This window comes from Gossypium hirsutum, chromosome A07 (genome assembly GCF_007990345.1).
Source record: "Gossypium hirsutum isolate 1008001.06 chromosome A07, Gossypium_hirsutum_v2.1, whole genome shotgun sequence".
In the NCBI taxonomy this organism is placed as follows: Eukaryota; Viridiplantae; Streptophyta; class Magnoliopsida; order Malvales; family Malvaceae; genus Gossypium; species Gossypium hirsutum.
Genome location: NC_053430.1, coordinates 45176363 through 45197147, shown reverse-complemented (window position 1 = coordinate 45197147; position 20785 = coordinate 45176363). Strand labels below are relative to the sequence as shown.

The 20785-nt window shown below is 33.0% G+C and overlaps 2 non-coding genes across 2 annotated transcripts; one reads left to right on the top strand and one right to left on the bottom strand.

Moving 5' to 3' along the window:
• Positions 1-648: 648 nt before the first annotated feature.
• On the top strand, positions 649-755 carry LOC121204217 (small nucleolar RNA R71). Its single transcript, XR_005899146.1, has one exon. It is a non-coding gene; the product is annotated as a small nucleolar RNA R71 (small nucleolar RNA).
• A 13541-nt stretch (positions 756-14296) lies between these two features.
• On the bottom strand, positions 14297-14401 carry LOC121204331 (small nucleolar RNA R71). The gene has a single exon (XR_005899258.1). It is a non-coding gene; the product is annotated as a small nucleolar RNA R71 (small nucleolar RNA).
• Positions 14402-20785: the final 6384 nt, after the last annotated feature.

The window sequence follows — 20785 nt, the reverse complement described above, 5'->3', positions numbered from 1 at the left end:
TATCTAAGTTTCAAGCCCTTGGATCGACACTTGTTAATTTTTAAGTGCTGTCTCGGTATTCTAGAAACGAGTTTCTGACACTGAGATGAATTTTGTTAGCATCTCCTCAAGGTTCGACTTTTTCTCTTGCTGATAAGGTTGTTGTTGGAAACCTGGAGGTGGTGGTAGTCTCTGATTCCCTTGGCCCCCCATGAGAAATTTGGGTGGTTTCTCCATCCTGCATTGTAAGTGTTACTATAAGGATTATTTTGAGGTCTAGGATTATTATCCATATAATTTAATTGCTCGTTTTCCATGTTGTGGCCATAGGGTAGGTATTCTGAATTGCTCAATTCTCCTCCACTTGTATTGCATTGCATTGCTGGCTGAACCTGTGAAGAACCAAGAAAACCGTCAATTTTTCTATTCAAAAGTTCTCCCTGATTAGAGAGCATGGTGATCGAATCAACGTTAAAAACGCCAGCTGCTTTCGTGGGCTTTATCCTCATGACTTACCACTGATAATTATTCAGTGACATCTCTTCTATAAATTCATAAGCCTCATCAGGTGTCTTATTATTGATAGCTCCTCCAGCAGCTGCATCAATCATCTGTCTAGTCGAAGGATTCAGGCCATTGTGAAACGTCTGAACCTGTAGCCAGAGCGGTAACCCATGGTGAGGGAATTTTCTTAAAAGGTCCTTGTATCTCTACCATGCATCATAGAGTGTTTCTAAATCCATCTGCACAAAAGAAGAGATATCATTACGTAATTTGGCTGTTTTAGCCAGCGGAAAATATTTTAATAAAAATTTTTCAGTTATTTGTTCCTAAGTAGTGATTGACCTTCGTGGTAACGAGTTTAACCACTGTTTAGCTTTGTTCCTCAATGAAAAAGGGAATAACCGAAGGTGAATGGCATCATCAGAAACGCCATTGATATTAAATGTATCGCAAAACTCTAGAAAATTTGCCAAGTGGTTGTTTGGATCCTCATCCTGCAAACCATCAAACTGAACAAATAGTTGTATCATTTGAATTGTGTTAGGTTTCAGTTCAAAATTATTTGCAGCAATAGCAGACCTAACTATACTTGACTTTGTTCCTGTTAAAGTAGGTTTAGCATAATCATACATAGTGCGTGGAGCAGGATTCTGATTTATTGGATCAGCGACAATCGCAGGAGGTAACGGATTTTCCTGGTTTTCAGCCATCTCCTCAGTTGTGGTTGAAGTATCGTCCTCTTGCTCTTCCTCTGTGCATCTTAAGCTTCGCCTTATTTCTCTTCGGTTTCTGCGAACTGTGTGATCGATCTCACTATCAAACAGTAATGGTCCCGACGGGTTTCTTCTAGTCATACACTATAAAAACCTGCTAGGAGCGAATAAAAGAAAAATTAGAAAAGAAAATAAAAATTTAAATTGCAAATAAAGTAAAATGGCTAAAAGTAATAAAAATCGAGTGTTTCTAATATCTTAGTTCCCCGGCAACGGCGCCAAAAACTTGATTCGTAATATTTGCAATAAGTTTTAAATAATTTATAAATGATCGTTCTTGAAACCAACTATTATCACGATGAAGGCAAGTGTACCTATCGAACAGTGGTATAGCTTTAGCAAGACCGGATTATCGAACCCAAAGGAACTAAGAGTACTAGTAATTACTTTCTTTTTATTATCTAGCCTAAAAATTAAGGGATTTGTTTGTCAAAACTAATTAACTAAACTAAGGGTGCAGAGAAAGAAAGTTGGGGAAAATACTTTTAGAAAATTTGATTGATTAGGACAATACCCAAGGAAAACTCCTCCTGGACTTCACCTGTTATTTGACTCTGAATAAGACGATTTATTCATTTGACTTGATCCGTAGAAATCCCTAAGTTATATTATTATCTCTCTCGAGACTAATAACGTCTAACCCTAGGTTGATTAATTGAAATCTTTTTTTAATTAACGTCCTAATCCCCTTATTAGGTTTCACCCTAATCCGACAAAATCTTGTCACCCTATCTCTAGGCGTGCAATCAACTTCGCTTAATTATGACAAATAACTTCGCTTAATTATGACAAATTTACTCTTAGACAGAGACTTTTGCTCCTCTGAATAAACACATTAACTCGAATCAATATTCCTGGAATATTAAGACAAGAATTAAGAACACATAATTAAGAACAAGTCAAATATTTATCATGTAATTCAGATAATAATAACAAGATCTGTCTTAGGTTTCATTCCCCTTAGGTATTTAGGGGGTTTAGTTCATAATTATAAAAGAAAACATCTTAGAAGAATAATAAATACAAAACATAAAGAAAAGCCAAAACTCTTGAATGGAAATTGAATGGAGATCTTCAGTCTTGATGAATAATCTGGCTTCTGAGATGGATCAATCGACTTTCTTCGAGCAATTCCTTGCTTCCTACTCCGTGTGTCTTCCTAAGTGCCTCCCCAGGTGTTTAAATAGGCTTTAGAATGCCTAAGAGCCCTCAAAAGTGACCTTTTCCGAATAGGACTATACTTGGGCTCGACAGGGACACGCCCGTGTGTGATTGCTCCAAACCGTGGTCAAGGCTGTTAAATAGGCATGGGCGTGTAGTCTACCCGTGTAAGTCGTGCTTCGATCCTACCAAATGGACACGTGTGAGGAAGTCCAGGCCGTGTTGATTTCCCATGTGGATTCATTTTTTTCGTTTTCGGCCCATTTCTCACTCTTTTTGTCCTCCTATGCTCTCCCAAGTATAAAATATGAAATTAAAAGATTAGGAGCATCGAATTCACCAAATCTAAGGATAATTCATCCAAAAAATGTGTTAAGCATGGGATAATAATATGTATAAATTATGGTTTATCACAATGCAACTTAAAATCTTACAATACACAATTTGACAAATTAATGCAGTTCACCATATTAATACAGAGTACCAAATTAACACAGTTCACAATAATAATATAATTCACCAAGTTAACATGGTTCACAATATAATACAATACACAAATATAATTGGCTCGCAATATCATAAATCTCATAATTCACTTACAGATTCGTAGATACATAAATATGCATTATCAATCAAATTTGTATGTTATAAAAATCCACATTATATTATTTTTTCATATATCCGTTCATATATTTTACAAAATCATATACGAATATATATTATATATATTTATTTAATGACCTTTGTCACTTTAAATTTTAAGCATACATTGAAAGTCTGATAAATTTATATAATATATAAAACCATTCCCATAATTATATATATATTGAACCATGCATATATATATTATATAATACCAAAATCCATTAATATATACTATGTAAAATAAAGCCATGCATATATATTATATAAGATAAAGTCATGCATATATATAATATATGTATAACCACCCACGTGTATATATATTACAACCCACATATATGTATGTAAGACACATATATATTACTTATATAGCACCAAAGCATGCATATATATGTATATATTTAATACCAACATACCTTACTCCCATATATTATTTATGACTCTAATCTCACACATATATATTACCAACTCCCCCATTTATATATTATACATATAACAATATATTGTATATAAAATAAAGCACATGTATTTATATTATAAGTTCATGCATTTTGCACCATTAAAACCACACAATGTATATACTAAATGATTCAACCAAAATTATAAGAATTTTTACAATGAAGAAGTAAAGGTTCACATATTAATTAAGCAAAAGATTCGCATATGTTACCTTAACCTGTGTATTGGAGTTTAAATGTAGTATATCAAATCACTTACATTAGTTAATACTTTTTGCCCAATAATGTTAAACAAGCTTTTATTACCCTTTCGCATTGCTCGTGAAACCTCCTGATGAATTTGAAAATTTGCATACACATTAAACACAGTATAAAATTATTATTAATAGCCTTAAACTCAAAAAAAAAAGCAAAAAAATCACCACTCTAAGCTCACTTTTCTCATATTGAAAATTTAACTAGTTTTGTCGTCGAAATAGGTGTTTAACCACTCAAACTTTATCTCTAAGCCTTAAATTCGATTCTGATATTCCTAAATATCATCTAATTACATATACAAACAATCAATTTCATCCAATTTCACCGATCTAATTTTTCTAGTATAATCAAGCTTGTATGAACACAAAAAAGTGAAAAATTCAAAATTCATTAAAATTGGATACTAATCTATCAAGTTGAGTTCAAATACCTTATATTTAGTTAAAAATAGATTAGAAATCAATAAAAAACAATAGGTTTACTCATTATTTAGGATTTCACCATTGTCGAACCGAAACTTGATTAAAAAACTTTAAATCTTAAAAACTCTCAACACACTCGATTAAATTCCGAATTAGAAAAACAACAACCTTAAGCTAATCATAATAAGTCAAGACATTAACTTAATTTGAAGAAAACAACATGTTGTTGATCTAATTCAAAGTTGAACATGAGAAGAACAATGACGAATTTGTTAAGGATTTAATGATTTTTCTTTAAAAGTGGAAGGTGTTTAGGTGTTTGGATAGCTAGAAAATCACCAAGGATGAGTTAATTTTGAGAGAAAATATCAAATTTGAATTTGAAATTTTTTTTTGAATGAGAAGCTAAATGGGAGAGAAGGGAGGTGGGGGTTTTAAAGAAGGAAGAAGATGAGCATATTTTTTTTTTAAAATTAAGGGGAAATTTCCTATTAAAAACTCCCAGTTTTTCCTTATTTTTCAAATCAACCCTTAATTTAATTAAAACACAATTTTCACAATTATTTTCAAATCAAACCTCGTCTTTATAAATCCTTTTTCATCTTAATTCTCGGATACCTAATTTTAATTTCCTAACCTAAAATTATTAAATCTAATTATTCTAATATTTTCTTTAATTAACTCCTAATTATTTAATTATATAATTTAAATATGGTTTTCGGTTCATTAATCCTCGATTTATTTACCCGATTCTCTTAACTTGATTTTCAGGATGTGACAAAAATAAAAAGTGTAATTTAATATAAATAAAATTTTAATTTAATATTGATATGATTACTAATTAAATGAAAATTATTCTAATTTTTAAGAAATAAAGAAAGTAAAGAACAAAGAAAAATACGGGGATCAAAAGAGACATATTTTATTGATTAAGAGAGATATTTACAGTGCTTGCCCAAAGTCTATATTTATAGACATAAGAAGTATGCAATATATAAAACTCTACTTCTAATAAACATTAAATTCCTTTTGTATATCAAACTTATTTTGATATTGATGGACATCTTAATAATAAAATGTTTATAACACTCCTCCTTAGATGTCCATTGGTAGATAATGCACATCGTTAAAACCTTATTAAGATAAAAACTTTGTGGGGAAAAAAAATTCTTAGTGAAGGAAAAAAAATACACTTATCTATAATACACATAACATGCTACCTCATTAAAAACCTTACCAGGAAACCTATGGAATAAAACTTCAGTTAAGGGAAAAAGAGTATAGCTCATATTTACTCTCTCTCATTACATCACATAATATCTTATATCCTACGTATTCAAATATTGAATGCTAGCTTTTCAAATGATCACTTAAATGTATTTGCTAAGCATTTATATCACAATTCATTTGGGGAAATATATTTTGTTATCTTCAGGAGTTTTCAACAATAATGATAACAAAATTTTGGTCATGATCATTTAATACTAATATATATGTTCAAATCAATTCATATAAATATTTATACAATTGTTTTGAACACTTTTTCAAGAATTTCTCTATTCTTCCAACATTCTAAATCCTTTTAAGAATTTTAATATAAACTTCCACTATATGGTGATTTAAAAAAGACTGTAACAACAATCATAAGACATTTCGTCAAATCTTTCATTATCTGTTAGACTAAGAAGATATCTAAAGGTTACTTCATTTTTCTTATTTTGTTTTTTCTTTCAAAACTACTCATTTACACCTCATTGGCTTTATACTTTAGATGTTTGGACTATTAGTTCAAAAATTTCACGAATTTAATTCTACTTTAATTGTGTCTTTTTATATTTCTTGAAAATTTTATTTAATATCTTTATTTTATTTCATTATTTTAATAATAATATTGCATGCAAAACTATTGTTAACAACTTTTTATTTTCACAGTTCCATATTTTCTCGTATTGACATCACTTATTGAGATCTGTTTATTTTCATGACTTTTATATTCAATTTCAAGTACCTAAATATCTTCTGGAGTTTTAATAATTAGTTATGTCTTTAGTCTCTTTTGGAAGACTTGCCTCCACTATATGACCATCTATATTTATCATTTTCTTTTACGATAATTTTTATCTTTGGAACAAATTTATCTACCATGCTTCAGGTATGCTTTACTTTCATTTTATTCTAACAATTATCCTATTGGGACTTCAATTCAAATCAAAACATTAGTTGGTATATAACACTTGTTATTCTCATCAAGTTAGTAAATGCATTTGATAGTTAACTTGTAATAAAGTGAATTATCTTTTTGGATTTCTGATTCAAATCATTTTTTATGATGATCTAGATAATGATAATTCATTCCAAGTAATTTATTTATCGAACTATTATTTCACTCCCCCGAATGTTGGGAAGGCTATCAAATCAAATAGTAATCACAAATTATATCATAATTGAATTTCTAATTCATTTGAAACATCTAATAATACAAGGAGACTCATAATTAATATATATTTTTAACTTTATTTGAATACTCATTTTGTGTATTATGGGGGATCAACTTGAACAAATATAACAAATTCAAAAATTTTAAAATGGGTTGAATTTAGCTCCTGACTAAAAGTCAATTGTAATGGGGAGTATTTATTACAACTTATTGACATGATTCGTACAAGTGTCAATTCATGCAAAATATAATATCCTTGTACATATACAAAAACTTTTGTTCTCAAAAGATATGGTTTAGCTATTAATCAGAAGCATGTACTTTATAAATTCTGCTAAATTATTTTATATGTATAAACAGCAGGCTTTTGTGACAGTTGCTCGTACTAATAATCAAGCATTCAATAATAATTGAAAGCTTGAGAAATAAACTCACCAACATTAATAAGAATTGTCTTGATTGCATAATTTGAAAAGTTTTATTCTTAAACAAATTATTAAACAAGTAATCTCGCAAACTACAGGTTGTGACTTGACAACTTGCATATGATTAACTTGTAGATGCATTTACCAAAATTATATCAAAATATCCACTTGTTGGATAAATGGCCTCATGTTTCTTTTAGAAATGCAAGAGATTCAATCAACTTTTGCTAGTAAGGTTTAATAACCTTCTTTGAGAAGAAGCAATACGTGATAAATAAAGAATCTTTAGGTTCTTTAATAAATATCCATGTAAATTCTTATATTTTCTGATCATTATCTATTGGGATGGTTTACTTGATCATGCCAACTATTAGTATATTTGAACTAGTAAACTTTTGGTTTACTATCCACATGATTCAACGATACTAATGTTAACTTATGGTTGACCATACATATAATTTAACCGTACTAATTTTGTTCCTTTAGATATTGATATATTAGCTCTTATAGAGCTTTCAACTAATTTTGTACTAGCAAATAATGCATTAATATTCGTTTGGTTTTTTACCGGCAAAAATAATGTTCATTGTTACATTGTCAATGAGACATATTTTCTTAAAGAAAATTAATAGATTTTGAAAAAAATATTTCGGCACACGACAAGTATGTGAACAATGATCTTTCATATTACATTGATAAGATAAGTTATATCTACCATTGAAAGGGTTACCTTGAGAACTTTCATTGTTCTCTTATTTATTACTATGTTTTCATTTTTAGAGGGTTATTATTTTGCCACTTATCATATCCATAATTATATCCTTAATTTATTTTATGCTTGAATTCAATTTGGGAAATGCAACAGATCTAATAAGACGAACTTCTAAACATCTTAATAGATTCTTTATTTAGAAAAAATCGATATTACAAGAATTTATGTTTGAGTCGACAAGCAATATATATATAAAATTTGATAAGAAAAGAATAAATACTTAAATATAAAGCAACATAGTATTAATATATTCTACCAAAACCCATTCTTTTTAAAATATTAAAAGAATATTAATAATATTATACGACATTATTGTTTTCAAATATTATAAGACATTAGAAAACCATTTGAAAATAATATACTATAAAAGCTAATTAATAAACCTTATTATCCCATCAATATTTAATAATATAACTTAATAATTCGATTAGATTTAAAATAAAAATAAAAATAATCAAACTTCAACTAAAAAACACATTGAAGCTCCTTGCCAATCTAAAATTTGCTCGATAAAATCCAATATCAAGAATCAAAACCAATGTTGAGATCAAATATTTCACCATCCTCAGAAAGATAAAAATAAAACAAATTAATCATGAATTAAAGTTATAATAAAAATCTAGATATAATATATTTAAAAGATAACTTCTTGTAAATCCTCGTTTGAATTTGATCATGCCCCTACGTACAAATATAACTATGTGGTTTTACTAAAAGTGTGACAAGGCGAGTTCTAATATTTATAGTGTTACAATGGAACACCTAAGTATTCTAAGGATCAAACCTAATAGAGTTCGGGAACAAAGTGATCAAAGTGAAACAAGCATGCAAATAGGAAGTCTAGATAGCTACTCGCTAAATACTATATTACAAAAGATCATAATCAAGGGTAATTACACTAATCAGCCATCTAACACTAAGAAGGACCAAATTGTAAAATAATCTAAATTAAGCAATTAACAATCCAATGCACAAAAGTGGTTGGTTGACTTCCATGTTGCTGGTTAATTTTTGGATTAGGGATCTAAAAAGTTTAAACTTCAAATTGGTTCAAATTTACCTCTCGGTCACCATTTTACCAAATTAGACGATTTAGTTTGGTTTATCTCTTGACCTCACCAAACTAACTGGGGATAACCAAATTGTGCTTGATACTCGGTCTCACCCACCTAAATAATTCTAAGTTTTGAAGTTTATTCGATTTAGTCTAGTTTTTACGATTTAATCCATGTACCAAAACTAACCAAGCAACATTTCTATCAACCAACCACAAAAGATTTAGTTACCTAACACCATTTTCAAACAAACAATCCAACACATATTCAAATCATACATTCAAATAGGCATAAGAATAGGGTTAAAGAAAGCTTAGAGATTTCTTAGTAGTTTCCTGAAGAAGATGATGGCAGCAACAATGGAAGTGAGAAATACCAACAAAGTTTATATTTTTACACTTTGAAAAGAAAATAGAGCTGAACTATATTAAAAGCTTTGGGTGAAAATGAAAATACAAGATGAAGTTTGAGTACCAAAATGCAAATAACATTAAGATACAATAGAAACTAACTAACTAATAACTAAAACTAGAAAAAGCTAAGAGCTAAACTTTAATAATAGTGGAGAAGGCTAACTATTTAGCTAAAAAAGATGATAGAAAAGTAAAGAAAAGTTGGCTCTTTTAGTTTTCAAAAATTGCTTTTAACATCTGATTACAATCCCAAAAAGTTGACAAGAATGCCCCTAGAATTTTTATTTTGATTGGAGATAGTCTTGGACAAAAACTACCCTTGCAGCTATTTTCACTCGTCAGGCTTCGGTGTTGCGACACCTTAGATATTAGCGAACTTGTGGATCTTGGGGTCTCGGTGTCGCGACACCACTAGAGTTATCCTCAATTTCTTCACTTCAACACTTTCAGAGGTATCACGACCTTAGAGGGACGGTGTCACGAATTTGGCCAGGTGTCGCGACTCCCATGACAGTAAGCTCCATGTTAATTTTGTATCCTTAAGATGAAAGGACTTGGTTTCGAGATTGTTGGAAAATTGGGTTTTCTGAAAAATAAGTTTAAGTGAATAACTAGAGTTTTAAAATTTTTTCCAAAGCTAGAATACCTTTTCGATTTGTCTAGGATGAACGCTCTGATCGAGTAGTCTTCTCTGCTATCCTCAAGCTTACATCTGCTGAGTGTGGGCTCGCTCCGAATAAAAAAAAATTCCACAAAATTACCACTGAGGCAATTTCATAATTTTTCTAAACTTTTGGGTCAAGTTGTAAATAAGAAAAATATTTGTAGAAATGTTCTGAAATAATTTCTTCAGAGAATTTTCTCATTACAATTTTCTCTTGAATTCTAGCGTGTGAAAAATAATGACCCATGACTCTCTTTATATAGGGAGAGTTTAGAGAGTTAAACTATGATTAAACGTAATCACTTTAATATTAAATTAATTAATAGTTATCAAGATAAATATTAGATGAAATTTAATATTAAATTTATTAAATTAATAGAATATTTATCTATAAGATAAATATTAAATTAAATTTAATATTAAGGTAATCACTTTAATATTAAATTAATAAAATATATTAAGATAAGTATTAAATTAAACTAAATATTAAATCTATTAAAATAATATTCTTTTTTGAATAATTAATTTGAAATCAAATTATCCGGTAAAGTCCCAGTAGGAGTATAATTCCTCCACTGCTCAACCGTCGCAGGACCACCAACTAGCCACCAGAATGTCTCCATCGCCACCACCGAAACCGTTGTGTCCAGTGGTGCCATCGTAAGTGTGACATCCTTATGGCACTCCAAGTCAGTTCAGCTATTGCTGGTTCGGTCCAGGCCAGTGGTGACCTGGTTGGTCCGATCCTGCCATTAGTTGGATCGTCGGCCCGGTTTCACTTACCAGGCCTAGTTTGATTAGTTTTTGGGTCTTGGTCTCAGTTTTGGGCTCCCAGGCTCAATTTACAATATCAGGTCCAATTTTTAAGTTCAATTATCCATTGGGCCAATTGTCTGACTTGAAAATTAATTTTAAAAAATATCATATCCATTGGGCAAATTGTCTGACTTGAAAATTAATTTTAAAAAATATTATATTAATTTTAAGGGATAAATTTCAAAATTATATATGAACTTTAATTTAATGTGCTATTGTATACATGAACTTTGATTTAATGTGCAATTGTATACATGAATTTTAATTTGGTGCAATTATAAACATGAAATTCTAATTGTGATTCAAATCTATACTTGAAACTTTAATTTTGATTTATTCATACACACTTAAAGAAATAAAAACATCAATTTATTTTTATATTGGATAAATATAATTATTTATGTATGTAATATATAAACATAAAATGATGTTATATTAATAATTGTGTTAATAATTTATAAGAATTGGATCAAATCAAAATTTCATGTATACAATTGCACATTAAACCATAGTACATATATAGTTTTGGAATTCATCCATAATTTTAATTAATTTGATTAATTTAATTTTACTTAATCAAATTTAATTTTTCCCAAAAATCACTTAAATTTTCTAAATTAAATTTTCAAGAAATTTCTTTAATCAAATTCTCCAGTTGAAAGTTTCTCACGACTATCTAATTTAATTTCATATTAAAGAAAGACTCAATTAAATTATTTCCAAAGTTGTAGAATTTCCTTTTGATTCAAATGCAGTCCGATCGAGTTCTTGTTGGGCTAGTGGAGGGATCAATCAGACATATAAAATTAGACTATTGTAATTGCAATTATGTCCAGAAGCATCGTTTCGATAGTTCGCAATTTATTTAATCATGGAGTCAGACCACAAGAAGCATCATGATTGGAAACTCCTTATTATGTACTCTTAACGAAAGCAATTCATCTAACTATTTTGTCTAATGACCTCGTAATGTGTGTGATACCCTCATATGATATTCTTGATTTCTTTGAGTTAAATCCGCTCACTCAATACAATCCTGTTTTATCTCATTGTCACCATTGTGTCTTCTTAATTATTAATATGACCAATATCAACAAGTGACTGTAATAAATTGCTCGTTCAAGAACTAGCATTTAACACCCCAAAATCTTAAACTTTTGATTTGTTGAACTCTGTCATTAGTCAATGCTTGCTTCTGTGGTTAAGTGTCTTAATCAGGTCTTTAAGGTCTTGGATTAAAGTCATGGTTTGAAGAGTTCAATTATTTTTCTTTTATTAGTCCTTGGTCAGCTGTTCAGGTTGGTGGTGCTGGAGTGGGAGTTAAACTCCTAAAAATTTGGTTAGTCAAGGGTCGGAATAGGTTTGAATTCCTTTTAACATTTAAACTTATTAAATTATGAATTAATTTTAATTTTAATTTTTTTCTTTCTTTTCCGAGCCTGTTGCCACGTTTGGTTTTCTTTTGTTTGTTATTATTATTGATAAACCGTAATATATACATATTTTTACCCCATGCTTGGCATATTTATGAATGATTTTTCCTTGGTTTTAGTGAAGTCGATGCTCCTAATCCTTTAATTTCATGTTTTATACTCAGGAGAGCTTAAGATAGCAAAAAGAGCAAGAAACGGGCCAAAAACGGACAAATTGGGCCTAAATCAGTGTTCCACACGGCCTAGGCACTTCCACACGGGTGATCCACACGCCCGTGTGTGACAGACGGGTAGACCACACGCTCGTGTGTCATGGCCGTGTCGACTAAGAACCAAGTCAGTATTGCACACAGCCTGAGCACCTTCACACGGGCATGGCATACGGTCATGTCTCTGCCGAGCCCAAACCTAGTTCTATTCGGAAAAGGGCACTTTTGAGGGTTTTGAAGCATTCTAAAGCCTATATAAACACCCTAGAAGAGGATTAGAGGGGACACACAGAGTTGGAGGCAGGAAATACTCAAGAATAGCTATTAGAATCACCTTGGAGTCAGGATCTACATCAAGACTGAAGATTTCCATCTAATTTCCTAGAAGTTCTTTGGGTTTCTTTATGTTTTATTGGTTTCCATTATTATTATGAACTAAACTCGCTAAATACCTAAGGGAGATGAACCCTATGACGAATCTTATTACTATTTGAATTATATGATAAAGACTTATTCTTATTCTTAATTGTGAGTTCTAAATTCTTATTTTAATATTCAGGGTATTAATTCAGGTTTTGATGTGCTTAATCAGTGGAGCAAAAGTCCCTGTTTAAGAGTAGATCATCCATAATTAAGCAGAGTTGAATGCACTCCTAGAGATAGGATGACATAAATCTGCCAGATTAGAGTCAAATCTAATAAGGGAATTCATAGTTCGAGTTAATGCGATAATAGGAGTTTTAATTAGAAAGAGATTTCAATTAATCAACCTAAAGTCAGTTGTTCTTAGTCTCGAGAGAGATATTAACATAAATTAGGGATTTCTACAGATTAAGTTAAGTGAATAAATTGTCTAATTCAGAAATAATAAGTGAAGTCTAGGTGGATTCTTCCTTGGGTATTGTCTTCTCCATCGGTTTTTCCAAAAGTATTTTCTAAACTTCATCTTTTTCGCAATCTTAGTTAATTAGATAAATAGTTTTAGTTTAAAAACACACTTTAATTCTTAGGCTAGATAATAAAAGGATAGTAATTACTAGTACTTTTAGCCCTCGTGGATACGATATTTCCGGTCTCACCATAACTATACTACTGTTCGATAGGTGCGCTTGTCTTAAGTCGAAATTTTAGTTAGTTACACGATCATCAAGTTTTTGGCTCCGTTTTCGGGGATTAAAATATTAGGAACACTTAATTTTTATTACTTTAGCCATTTTCTATTTTTATTGCAATTTTGTTTTGTTTAAATTACTAAATTTTCTTTCTTTTACTTCTGGCAGGTTTTTATAGTTTATGACTAGAAGAAACCCGTCAGGACATCTACTTTTTTATAGTGAGATCAAAAGCACAAATCGCAGAAACCAAAGAGAGAAAAGGCAAAGCCTACAATACATAGAGGAAGGGCAAGAGGACGATATTCAAACCATAACTAAGGAGATGGCTGATAATCAAAATAATCAGTTACCTCATGTGGCTATTGCAGACCCAGTAAATCAGAATCCTGCTCCTCGTACTATGTATGATTATGCTAAACCTACTTTAACAGGCGCTGAATCGAGTATAGTTAAACTTGTTATTGCTGCAAATAATTTTGAACTGAAACCTAACACGATTCAAATGATACAACAGTTTGTTCAGTTTGATAGTTTGTAGGACGAGGATCCAAACACTCATTTGACGAATTTTCTGGAACTCTGCGACACTTTTAAGATCAATGACGTTTCTGACGATGCCATTCGCCTTTGATTGTTCCCATTCTCATTGAGGAACAAAGCTAAACAGTGGTTAAACTCGTTACCACGAGGGTTAGTCACTACTTGGGAACAAATGACCGATAATTTTTTACTAAAATATTTTCCGCCGCCTAAAATGGCTAAACTAAGGAATGATATCTCTTCTTTTGTGTAGATGGATTTAGAAACTCTTTAAGATGCATGGGAGATATAAGCACTTATTAAGAAGGTGCCCTCGCCATGGGTTGCCTTTATGGTTGCAGGTTCAGACGTTTTACAATGGCGTAAACCCTTCAACAAGGCAACTAATCGACGCAGCCGCCGGTGGAGCTTTAAACAAAAAAAACACTTGAAGAGGCTTATGAATTTATTGAAGAGATGTCACTGAATAACTATCAGTGGCAAGTCATGAGAACGAACCCAACGAAAGCTGCCGGCGTTTTCAACCTCGACACAGTTACTATGCTATCTAACCAGGTAGAACTTTTAAATAAAAAGATTAACGGTTTGTATGGTTCTACTCAGGTACATTCAGTGATGAGGTGTGATTCAAGTGGAGGAGGAGTACACATAGTTTATCCAACCTTCAACCCTAGCACCGAGGAGGAACAAGTTCAATATATGGGTAATAATAATTCTAGACCTCAAAATAACCCATACAGTAACACTTATAATGTAGGTTGGAGGAACCATCCCAATTTCTCGTGGGGTGGTCAAGGAAATCAAAGGCCACAACATCCCCTAGGTTTTCAACAACCACCTTACCAGCAGGAAAAGAAGCCAAACCTTGAGGAGATGCTAACAAAATTCATCTTGGTGTCAGAAACTCGTTTTCAGAATACAGAGACAGCTCTTAAAAATCAACAAGCATTTATTCAAGGACTCGAAACTCAAATAGGACATCTTGCTAAGTTAATTTCTGAACGACCACAAGGTAGCTTACCGAGTAATACTGAAACTAACCTAAGGGAACAACTTAATGCAATTACTATTCGAGATGAAGAAGGGTTAGTTGGACCTGAACTAGAACTGAGGCAGGGAATTGTGGTAAGTAAAGGTAAGGATGAGGTGGACCACAGTGAGCAAAAACCAGTAAGTAAAGAATATAAACCTCGTGTACCATACCCCAGTGCGACAAGGAAAGACCACACGGATGAACAATTTGGTAAATTTCTTAAATTATTAAAGAAATTACATATTCACTTACCATTTATTGAAGCTCTTTCGCAGATGCCGAACACAGTTAAATTTTTAAAAGAGCTTTTAGCAAATAAGTGAAAGTTGGATGAGGCATCGCATGTGGAGTTCAACGTAGTTTGCTCAGCCATTCTACAGAATAAGCTACCCAACAAGTTGAAAGATCCAGGGAGTTTTACGATTCCTTGTTTAATTAGTAGTTTAAATGTTAACAATGCTTTGGCTGATTTAGGGGCAAGTATTAATGTCATGCCCTATAAAATGTTTAAACAACTAGGTCTTGGGAAACCCAAACAAACTAGGATGAACATTCAATTGACGGATAAAAAAATCAGATTTTTTAGGGTTATTATTGAAGACGTGCTTGTGAAAATTGATAAATTTATATTCCCAATTGATTTTGTTGTTCTAGACATGGAAGAGGATAGTGACGTGCCCTTAATTTTAGGAAGACCATTTTTAGCAACTGATAGAACTATTATTGATGTTGGTATAGAAGAACTCACACTTCGTGTGGGTAATGAAACAACCACTCTTCAAGCTCGTAATTCGAGTAACACATTGAATATTGAGGGTGGTTGTATAAATCATGCTACTAATACTGATCATGTGGTGCAACCTTCTTTGCAGGAAACACGTTCGAAGAGCATAAATGAGCCATGTTCAAGTAACAAGAAAGGATCCATCTATAAAGAGCAAAGGCTACAAATCGAGGAACTAGATGAATGGCGAACACAGAAACTGAGAACACACGATAAACCAAAACCATGCCATGACGGACTCAATGTTTTATCAAATCAACTTAAGGTTGGAGACAAAGTACTATTAGATGCAGCAGACCCTCGTATTGCCACTTCTGAACCTAATGGAGTAATCCCTTTTACGGTACTTAACATTTTTCCATACGGTACAGTCGAGGTAACTCATTCCAAATTCGACACTTTTAAGGAAAATAGTACTCATCTAAAATCTTATTTTGATAAGATTGATAGCAGGAATGAGGAGTGTAAACTCATCGAAACACCATGACCATGCAACGGAGAGGTAAGTCGAGCTTAGACTCTAAATAAGCGCTTCTCGAGAGGTAACCCAAGCACTAACACCACTAATTAGTTTATTTTTGCTATTTTTAATGTTTTTGTGCAGGTACAGTGGCCCACATGGCCTAGACACACGGGCGTGTCCTTGGCTGTATGGAAACAGGGGTACAAAATTGCCAAATATCTAGCCACACGATCATTAACCCGATCCACACAGCCATGTGCAAACTGGAGCTAAATTTTCAAATTTAAATAAGTCAGAGAGCCATACGGGCAAGGCACATGGCCATGTGTTCGGACACACAGGCGTGTGAGACACCACACGGGAGTGGTAGAAGCGAACAACATTGCACACAATCGTGCGATACGATCGTGTTAACCACACGACTGGGACACACGGGTGTGTCCATAGGCCGTGTGACGAATAGTCATAAAATTTTCACAATTAACATGAGCTCAAAACGAGCCACACGGGCGTGTGACACGGCTGTGTTGCCCAACACAGGCCTGACACGGCCGTGCCCCTTTTTAAAACCCCACCCCAAACCTTAATTTTTTTCCCTTGTTTTCTTCCCCAACCTTCCCCCCTTAACCGTCGCAGCCTCCTAACTTTCCCCTACCCCGAGCACCCTCTCCATGCCGACACAGCAGCAGCAACCCCCTCCTCCTATCCCTCTCCCTCTCCCTCTCCCTCTCCCTTTCCCTTTCTTTCTCTCCCTCCTTTCTTCCCTTTCTTTCTCTTTCTTTTTTCCCCTTCCACCAGCGCACCGCACGGCTCGCTCCACACGCCCGTGTATGAACACCATTAGACCGATCTTGCCCTCACCAGCACCGCTCACCGCTGTCCACTAAACCATCACCGACTGTCGGTCCATTCTTGTCCCTTATATCCTCTTTTATTTTGTTTCATTATTATTTATTTCTTTATTTTCTTTATTTCTTTGATTAGTTTTTATTTTATTTTTATGTATTCTCTTTATTTTCAGTTTATACTTTCTGCTGTTTTTAGTTTTTCCTATTTCATCTTCCATTTTAGTCATTCTACTCACATTTGATACTTTTCTTCTCTATTTGTTAAAATCAAGTTGGATGGCCATTTTTCTCATACTTACTTTTGGCTCCATATTACATTCTTATTTCTATTTTTGCTGCTATTCTTATGCTATTTTACCATTTTGTCTCTTCATTTTTATTTAGGATCATTATTAGTTTTAGTTACATTTGCTAGGTTCTATTGATAGCTGGCATTTTAATTCTTATTTTTCATATGAGTTTGTCTAAAGTATTAGGCTAAACTGGGTTGTTTATTATGACCTTGCCTATTATGTCGATTCATAAAATTGATTTACTTTCTGTTTCTTCTACAGGGACACTATGACAAACACACGAGGCAAGAAAATTACTGTTCTTGTTTCAAAAAAGCGGAAGGGTCCTGGCACAACCTCATCAAGTGCCTCGACCGAAGCTCGTCACCTGCTGCTTCGATTCTCCTCCAACCCACAGGACGACCTGTTTCAGCTACTGCGTGTACGGCCATTGGAAGTGGGCCACTGTGTTGACTGGGCCGCTTTGGAGTAGGTCTAACTTACTCAACCTGTTCGCTTCTATCTCGATACTACGCCATGGGATCGGTTCTTTGTGATCATCGAGCCCACCTATTCGGAGGTGACATTGGAGTTCTGCACTACTTTCCACCTACAGCACGTGATGAACACACATGACGAGGCTAGTACTATCGTCTTTAGACTTGGTGGACTTGTTAGGCATATGGGTGTACTCGAGTTTGGAGATGCTTTAGGCCCCTACACGGAGGAGTTCCTGACTTCTAAGAATTTTCTACAGCTACACCGACACATACACTATTCACTATCCTGTTGTTGGACCGACCTTATGGTGAGCACGGTTCCCTATGACGCGAGTCGCTCGAAGGCGACTTCTCTTCCTCTAGCACTATGCTATATCCATTCCATCTTGGCTCATACTTTGAATGGGAGGAGAGAGAGCACTGGAGTAGTTAGCACTACCGACGCGTACTTCCTATTGAGCATTGCAACTGGCCATGTATTTGACTTGGCATACTTTATCCCTCTCACCTTTCGCCACCAGACGGATCGCCATAAGAGGGGCCCCATCTGCTTTGGCCCTTATGTGACTTGCCTCGCTCGACACTTCGGCTTTTTCGACACTCCAGAGATGTCATCGACACTCACATTAGTTGGCTAGATGTCTCCACAAGGAATTTCTAGTATGATCCACATGCAGATGATAGAGCGATGCCGTGGAGTCAACCCACCTCAGTACCGACTCGTCCAGTCTACTGACTAGGATGAGCCAGATGATATTACTGACTATGTCTCTCTCCCTCACGAAAACCCACCCTCACCACCACCACCGCGTCACCACCCTCCTACTGCTACTTTGACAAACTTATCCGAGCGATTCACTCGCTTTGAGCAGTAGTGTTTCGAGCGATTCGATAGCATCAATGCCACTCTCCAACAGATTTTCCACCACCTCCATATCTCTTCTCCAGTGCCACTGGCTCACGACTCTAATGATGAGGACTTTTGAATCCCTTTATTTTACTATTATTTTTATTTTTATTTAAATTCTATTGTATCTTACTTATTTTCGAAGACTTATGTTTTATATTTTAAACTCTGCTTATCTTTATGATTATTATCGAATTATCCCTTAATTCTCTTTCACAATGGTGTTTAGTTTTATTAGTACCTTAGAATCATCCTTTTATTCGGCTTTCTCTACAATTCTTGCTCTCGCTACTCCAAGGACCTCATCCAAATATTCAGGGCAGTTTCGCTTCTCTCCCTCTCTTCTAATATTATGCTTATTTGGTTAATAACTATCTTTGTACATTGAGGACAATGTCTATCTTAAGTGTGGGGAAGTTATCTTTGTGATTATTTGAAAATCACTGAATTTTTAATCTTGTTCTCAAATAATTTTCTCATATCATTATTAGAGTAAATTCTGATTGATCTATGATTTTTATTAATACGTTTTGAATTAAATCATAAGTAACTATGCATTGATTGTTTAAACTTTAAGATATTAGAGAATCAAGTACGATAAGGTAAAATTTTTGAGAATTAAAATTGCTAGGTTGTTTCCCTGAATTGAGGTATTATCTTGAAGTTTTGAATTTACAGGATTGACATCAAGTACCCATAAATTTTGTGAGATTTTGAGCCTTTTAGAGCATATATCTTTCTTCCTCACTAATTTTATTGGTTATGAGTATGTCAACATTGATTTGTTATTCTAAAACTTGCATTGATTATACATGTCAAGACCACACCTTTGATTTGATATACGAAAATGATAAAGGCACTTAGGTTTTAACCCATCTACCCCATAAAAGGCCTACCCACATAATTGACCCCTAGTGAACCCCTTTGAGCCTTAATTATTATTTCTTGAAATTTTTCCTTTATTATTAACCCATAACTTAACCCTTTTTGATTTGTTAAGAATTTCTCCCTTTTTATTGACCCCATTTTTTATCGAGATTTAATTTGATTAGTTACCTAATTATTCTCGTTCATTCTAGATGATGAATTATTTCTTATTATGTATTTTCTATTATTATTCTTAGTCTTATTCTAAAAAAAATTATATACATAAACATTGGTGGTAATTATTTGTTTTTGAGCTTAAGTATTTAATTCCATATTCTGAGATGAAGCTTATGTTTATTCAATTGATGTTAGTTATTTTTCCAGTTAGGTAATTTATCAAGTTAATCTCGATTTTAACCATTTCTTTTTCAGCATTTATCCACACCTTAACCCAAAGTCCCGTTACAACCCTTCAAAGACCTTTTGATTTGTGTATCATCTCATTTATAGTGGTGGAGATTTGATTTTCATGCAAGCCTATGGTAATAACTTTTCATGTTTGACTAATGAGTGCTTAATCATTGAACCTTAAACACATTGAGTGATTTGAGTGAACCTTTAGTGAGAATGTCAATCAATGTCAATTTGGAATTAAAGATAATTACTTAGATAAAGGGGGATGCCTATAATTTTATGATTAAAATGCTCAACTTTGACTAGTTGAAACCTTAATGTTCTTTTAGTTAAATTTTCAATGTATGACTGCTTGTGGAGTATTTTGAAACATTATTGATGAGAATTATAAGTTGAGAAGATTTTATTTTGATTGTGAGTTGAGGATTTTGCTTGAGGACAAGCAAATGCTTAAGTGTGAGGATATTTGATAAACCGTAATATATACATATTTTTACCCTATGCTTGGCATATTTATGAATGAATTTTCCTTGGTTTTAGTGAATTCGATGCTCCTAATCCTTTAATTTCATGTTTTATACTCAGGAGAGCTTAGGATAGCAAAAAGAGCAAGAAACGGGC